Source organism: Theobroma cacao, chromosome 6 (genome assembly GCF_000208745.1).
Source record: "Theobroma cacao cultivar B97-61/B2 chromosome 6, Criollo_cocoa_genome_V2, whole genome shotgun sequence".
Lineage (NCBI taxonomy): Eukaryota > Viridiplantae > Streptophyta > Magnoliopsida > Malvales > Malvaceae > Theobroma > Theobroma cacao.
The window spans coordinates 2,102,631-2,109,247 of record NC_030855.1 but is presented as its reverse complement, the minus strand read 5'-3'; positions in this window follow the sequence as shown (position 1 = coordinate 2,109,247).

The following is a 6,617-nucleotide window of genomic DNA, read 5'->3' as shown; positions in this document are numbered from 1 at the left end:
CATGCGAAGATTGTTTGTGCAAAATACCCATAATTTTTTTTTTTTTGCGAAAGTTGTGCAAAACAAAATAATGTTGCATGAGATGGGTTTTCAGAGATTTGGGACACGGCATTCAGATAATAGGAGAAGAGAGATATTAAATCGAACGAGGAACCGATCGTCATGAATCGAAAGCTTGGCTAATGATGTGAAACCAGAAATCCTTGATACGGTGGTAAATTGAAAGGAGAAAGATGTGAATCTAAAGCAGGAAATGGTCCTACTATAGCAGGCCATATGTGAGACGGCTGTCGTAGGGCAGGGTTTAGAGTTTGTGAAACGTCATGTTGGGAATGTGTGAGACGGATGTAACACGGTACCGGTCAGAGTTGGTGAGACGTCATGGAGGGAATTTGTGAGACGCTAGAGTTAAGAGTTGGCGACACGCCATGAAGGGAATCTGTGGCACATTAGTGTTCAGAGTTGGTGAGATGCCATGGAGAGAATCTATGACACGCCAGAGTTAGGAGTTGGTGACACGGCATGGAGGGAATCTATGACACGTCAATGTTCAGAGTTGGTGAGACGCCATGGAGGGAATTTGTGAGACGCCAGAGTTAAAAGTTAGTGACACGGCATGGAGGGAATCTATGACAAGCCAGCGTTCAGAGTTGGTGAAACGCCATGGATGGAATGTGTGACATGTCAGAGTTAAGAGTTTGTGACACGCCATGGAGGGAAGCTGTGACACGCTAGAGTTCAGAGTTGGTGACACGCCATTGAGGGAATCTGTGACACGTCAGCGTTCAAAGTTGGTGAGATGCCATAAAGGGAATCTGTGACATGCCAGAGTTAAGAGTTGGTGACACGGCATTGAGGGAATTTGTTACACGCTAGTGTTCAGAGTTAGTGAGACGCCATGGAGGGAATCTGTGAAACGCCAGAGTTAAGAGTTGGTGACATGCCTTGGAGGGAAGCTGTGACACGTCAGAGTTCAGAGTTGGTGACACGGCATGGTCATGGTTTAGAGTGTGTGATACGACATTGCTTGAAAAGTTGACACACCATGGTCATGGCTTAGAGTGTGTGACACGTCAGTGCTTGAGCAGCTGACACATCATGGTTTGAATAGAGAGAGGAAAAAAAAGCGAGCAGTTAACGTGGTAACCGTTTAGACTTCCACTCAATTAATTCCCCTTCCCCTTGTTCAGAATAAATAAAAATATTAGAATGCCATTTTTCATTTCATTTTAAACAGTTATTATTCAGAATTCGTAACATTTATGTGATTCATTTCTCATTCCCGTCGGTATCAAAGTGTTCGAGAAGGCTCTTTGCAAGCGTAAGGACACCAGAGCATGAGCAACAATGTCGGCCATGAATGAAGAGGTTAGTGAGTCACAAATTAAAACATTCTTGTGTTCGTTAATTTTTTGAGTTTTTTTCTGGGTTTGTTTGATATGTTTGGGTTTTTTGTTTTGTTTTGAAAATGTTTAAACTGTGTTTAGGGTCTAGTTTGATGGTTGTTGGGGTTAAGTCGTAGTGGTTTTAGGGGTTTTGGGTGTTTACCGGGTGACGCCATTGTTATTCTTGTTATTATAGTTAGTTATTGGGGTGTCAGCTTTATATGGTTTGCTTTGATATGCATGGCGTGTCATAGCATTTGACTTGATATGCATGGCGTGTCACAGCATTTTACTTGTTATGCATGGCGTGTGACAGCATTTTACTTGATATGCATGGCGTATGACAGCATTTTACTTGATATGCATGACGTGTCACAACAATTTACTTGCTATGCATGGTGTGTGACAGCATTTTACTTGATATGCATGGCATGTCACAACATTTGACCTGTTATGCATGGCGTGTCACAACGTTTAACTTGTTATGCATGGCGTGTCACAACATTTAAGTTGTTATGCATGGCGTGTCACAACATTTAACTTGTTATGCATGGCATGTCACAACATTTTGCTTGCTATGAATGACGTGTCATAACTTTTGTTCCTTATTTATGTATTCAGTATACCTTGTTGCACATGACGGCTTAACTCACTAGTGCATGTGTGCCATGTTTTGCAGATCCAGCGCAGACAATATGAGGATTTTGATAGTTTACTGATTGTGCTGAGGGAGAAGTGGGCATTCAACGTCGTAATTAAGACTCATTGTAAGTGGTCGCAACTGCATTACATAATAAAAACTCTCCAACAGAAGGGGGAGTATGATGCAGTTAAGCGTTCCTGCTTTGGAATGATCTTGGACGTCTATCCACAGGGGTATTTTTGCACCGATCTCTTGCACAACATCATGATTTGGAGGATCAGTGAGAACCAGTCAATGGACCACGAGCTATGGTTTGCCATTGGCAAGAGCAAGGCGCGGCTATCAAAGCAGGAGTTCTGCTTCATCACCGGGCTGAAGTTTGGTCTAATGCCCTATGTGTTCAGACGATCATACGAGGTTGCTGCGAGGGGAATTCATGACAGATGCTGGAACGGGCAGAACAACGTCAAGCTGCAAGTTTTGCTTGATACGTTCCGCGAGGATAACTTCCAGCAACCAGGAGACGCAACGAAGATGGCACTCGTCTTGATCGCGAACAACATTTTATTTGGTCAAGACTATCGTCAACAGGTGACACCTTGGTTGCTATCATTGGTGAAGGACATCAATGCTTGGAATGTCTTCCCATAGGGCCACTATGTTTGGAAGCTGACCTTGGACTACCTTTTGAAGGGGTTCGAAGTTCCTGAGTCAAGCGTGACAAAGGAAACTCGGTTACGCTACAACATATACGGATTCGCATGGGTGATACAGGTACTATCACGTAACATTTTTCAGTTTTCTTTTGGAAAAAAATTAATGGGTATACTCATTTATGATTTACGGTCTGATAATGGTTACATTTGACATGTAGTTTTGGGCAATGGAAGCAATTCCTGCCCTCCGAAAAATAGTTGCCCTCTCTGGTCGAAAGGACAACGTGTACCCACGAATGTTCAAATGGGATTGCAAACAGAAGCCTAAAGACTTCTACAAGGCAATTCAGAAGTTAGAGTCATTTGAGGATGTGAGTGAATAGCTGCTAATTTTTGCGTTATATTTGTATAATAATTTTCCCTATTCGATAATGACAACATTTTATTTGTTTATTTGCAATTGTGGGCATTGGAGATGTTGGAACCCACTACGGATTAGGCCCTCCGAGGGTATTTTGTGGATCTTGATGTTCCGTTATCGGAGGGCCACGAGTACGTGCCAATATGGCACATGGAGGATCGGTCAGATTGGGGCATAGGTACGAGGCAAAAAGAGAGAACATTGAAGGAGAAAAGAGCCTCTGGTGGCACGAAGCAAATACGCACCGCCACTAGTTTAGTTGATGAGCTGTCGGGCCTTGAGTTGATGGACGAAGAGGACGACCATGGTCAAGGCAGTGAACAGCCGGTAAAGACAATTGTAACGGTTTTGTGTTCTCCAATTTCATATGTGATTATCGAATAACATTTCTATGTTTACAGTTGGACCATGCGTCGGTAGCTCCAGAACCACCCACAGGTCCTCCTCAAACGCACAGTGAAAATGACCCGTCTGTAAGATCGGTTCCAACGGTTTGTGTTCTACATTCCCACATATGTTTATCAAGTAACATAGTAATTTCTATAATTTCACTTTACAGATCGATCGGTCCCGCTCAACCGCATACAGCTAACGAGCCGGCGGTAAGGACATTAAAGTTGTAACGGTTAATGTTCAATAATTCCATACATGATTATTGAATAACATAGTTATATATGTAATTGCAATTTGCGAAAACAACGACTGGTCCTCAAGCATAGATGGGTCCGACTCCACTGCAGACTGCTAACGATCCGCCGGTTAGGATATTAAAGTTGTAACGGTTAATGTTCAACAATTCCATATATGATTATTGAATAACACAGTTATATATGTTATCACAGTTGACGCAGTCGAGAACAATCAATGACGGAACAGTCACTACCCGTTAACTCTGACGGATCATGCGTAAGCATGAAAAAGAGATGTCAGAGCTGAAGGCTTCAATTCAATCATTGAGTCTAGCAATGCAAACACTTGAGGATCGTATCATTGCTCGGATTCTTGATGGCCTTAAATCACAAGTACGTTATTCTATCTTCGCTTGGATTTTGATGGTTTACGTTTAGCAACTGTTTAGCAACTGTTTAGCGTGTGACAACATTTGACTTGATATGCATGGCGTGTCAGAACATTTTGCTTGCTATCATTAGCGTGTCACAAGTGTTTGCTTGTTATGGATGGTGTGTCACAACGTTTAACTTGTTATGCATGACGTGTCACAACAATTTGCTTGTTATGGATGGCGTGTCACAACGTTTTACTTGTTATGCATTGTGTGTCACAATAATTTTTTTGTTATGGATGGCGTGTCACAACATTTTGTTTGTCATGCATGGCGTGTCACAGTATTTTAGGGTATGTGCATGGCGTGTCACAATATTTTACTTGATATGCATGTTTATGACAACATTTAACTTGATATGCACGGCGTATCACAACATTTTACTGTTTATGGTTTGTGGTATTTTATGAGCTAACTAAGGGTTTTTCCCCTTTTGTAAGGAAGTCCATCTCACGGTGCTGGTCTGGACCACGATGATGTTGATGATGGACAACATCATGAACCTGGTGTTGATATTGACTATGATGTTCTTGGTGCTGACGGAGAGCACGAAACTCATGTCGATGACGTCGTCGATGAAGCTGTGGCAGTGGATGTCACCCTTCAATCAGATGATGCTGAAGGAGAGCATGTGCCCTACCTAAGTCCATTATCGATGCATTTACTGGAGGGGATGGGGAGCTTGACTCAATCGTGGCTGAAAGAGAGCATCTTCCTCTGGCCGATGCATTCCTCGATGCAGCAGCAGGAGTTATAGTTCTTTATCGTGGGAGCACTACTGATGCAGTTGAGATACAGTCGTCGTCACTAGAGTCATCTGCTGTCCATCATGGTGCAGTAAAAATTTTAGACCCAAATGAGCGGGCACGACTGAAAATGGCGAGCAAAGACATGGCAAGCCCGTTTGTCGACCCCTTAGTGACCCATCGAGATGTGAGGGATAAAATTGTAAAAGACTATGAAGCTTTCAAGAAAGACTAGTCGACGAGGTAAGCTCATAAATAACATTGCAAATATTATGATTTTAATGAAACATTAATCCACCAAGACTTATGAAATTCATTTTGGAACATATGCAAGCTTAACGTCGGCATCTTAGGGGATCAAGAGGCTGACTTTTTCATAACCTTAGAGGATTCCACTGAAGAAATGACAAATGAACATATCGACGCATGCCTCAGCCTACTCGGCAAGCGAATGACAAGGTCGAAGTCGAAGCTGTACACTACCCGTACATGCGTGGTTGACACGATATTCTTCATAAGTTTATTCAAAAATTGTTCAATTCTATAAATACTAAGTTTTTGTTTGCATAAAGTGTCACAACTCGGAACTCCTCTCGAGCCCGTGACAACCACCGCGGTGCCCCGATGGGCACTCATCTCCCTGAATGCCAATCGGAACTCCGCAAGACTTAATATCAGTTTCTTGTTTTCCCCGGTGAGTAACTATTGCCAAATATTATGTCTAAAGGATTTTGAGCTATTTTCAACTTAAAACTGATAAAATAAAAATTTTGTCTCACAGGGGCATTTTGGTCATTTTTCACTGAAAATTTTGAAACCAGTTAAAAATGTAGTAAACAAGTACCAATCACATAATTCATATTTAAAAATAAGTTTAAGCATTTAAAACCTTTATTTAAAATGAAATTATAATTATTTGAATATAATAAGAAGATAAAACAAAATATTCAATAAAATATTTTATTTTTTTATAAACAGTAATTTTAGAGTTATACGTAAATACTTTTTATAACGTAAAAACAAAAAAAAATTCATTCTTACTATAACACAATAAACTAGAGTATTTAAATTAATTTAAATTTACAACATCAAGTGTGCTCACAAATAACTAGAATTAAGGAAAACTGTGAACATATTGTATGGAGGACGCTAATTCAATAGAAGGCCTCGATGGAATCAGCTATCTACAGCTTACTCTGAGCTTGAAATGGGTGGAAATGAGGGTGGTGAGATTATAAAATCTCAATGAGTAAACAAACATCATTTAAATCAGCTAAAGTCGAGTAAAAGGAGACAATTCAAATATCCCATCATTTTTAAGTATTTCACAATTTGAAAATTCATCCCAACCCATGCAAACGGTTGTATTTCATTTAATTTCTCATTAAGGCTTATGATTTCCATAAACATTTGGCTCATGCCATCAAATAGTACTCAGTGACACCTTGATCAGAGGTGTACACTCGAGCCCGCCAAGGTTGTTAAAAATTCACATTTCGTATAAATTATATTTTTATTTTGAAAATATAGTCATTCTTTGGCGTTAGCGGAGTTCATCATCACGAGGTGGTTCGACGTGACGTGAACTCTAACCATACCTCAGGAGATACCATACGCGCCTCTCCGACCAAGGTACATACATATATCCAGATTTCGTGCCCCTCTAATAGGCTGGTCCACAAAATCCACCCACTGCAGCAAGC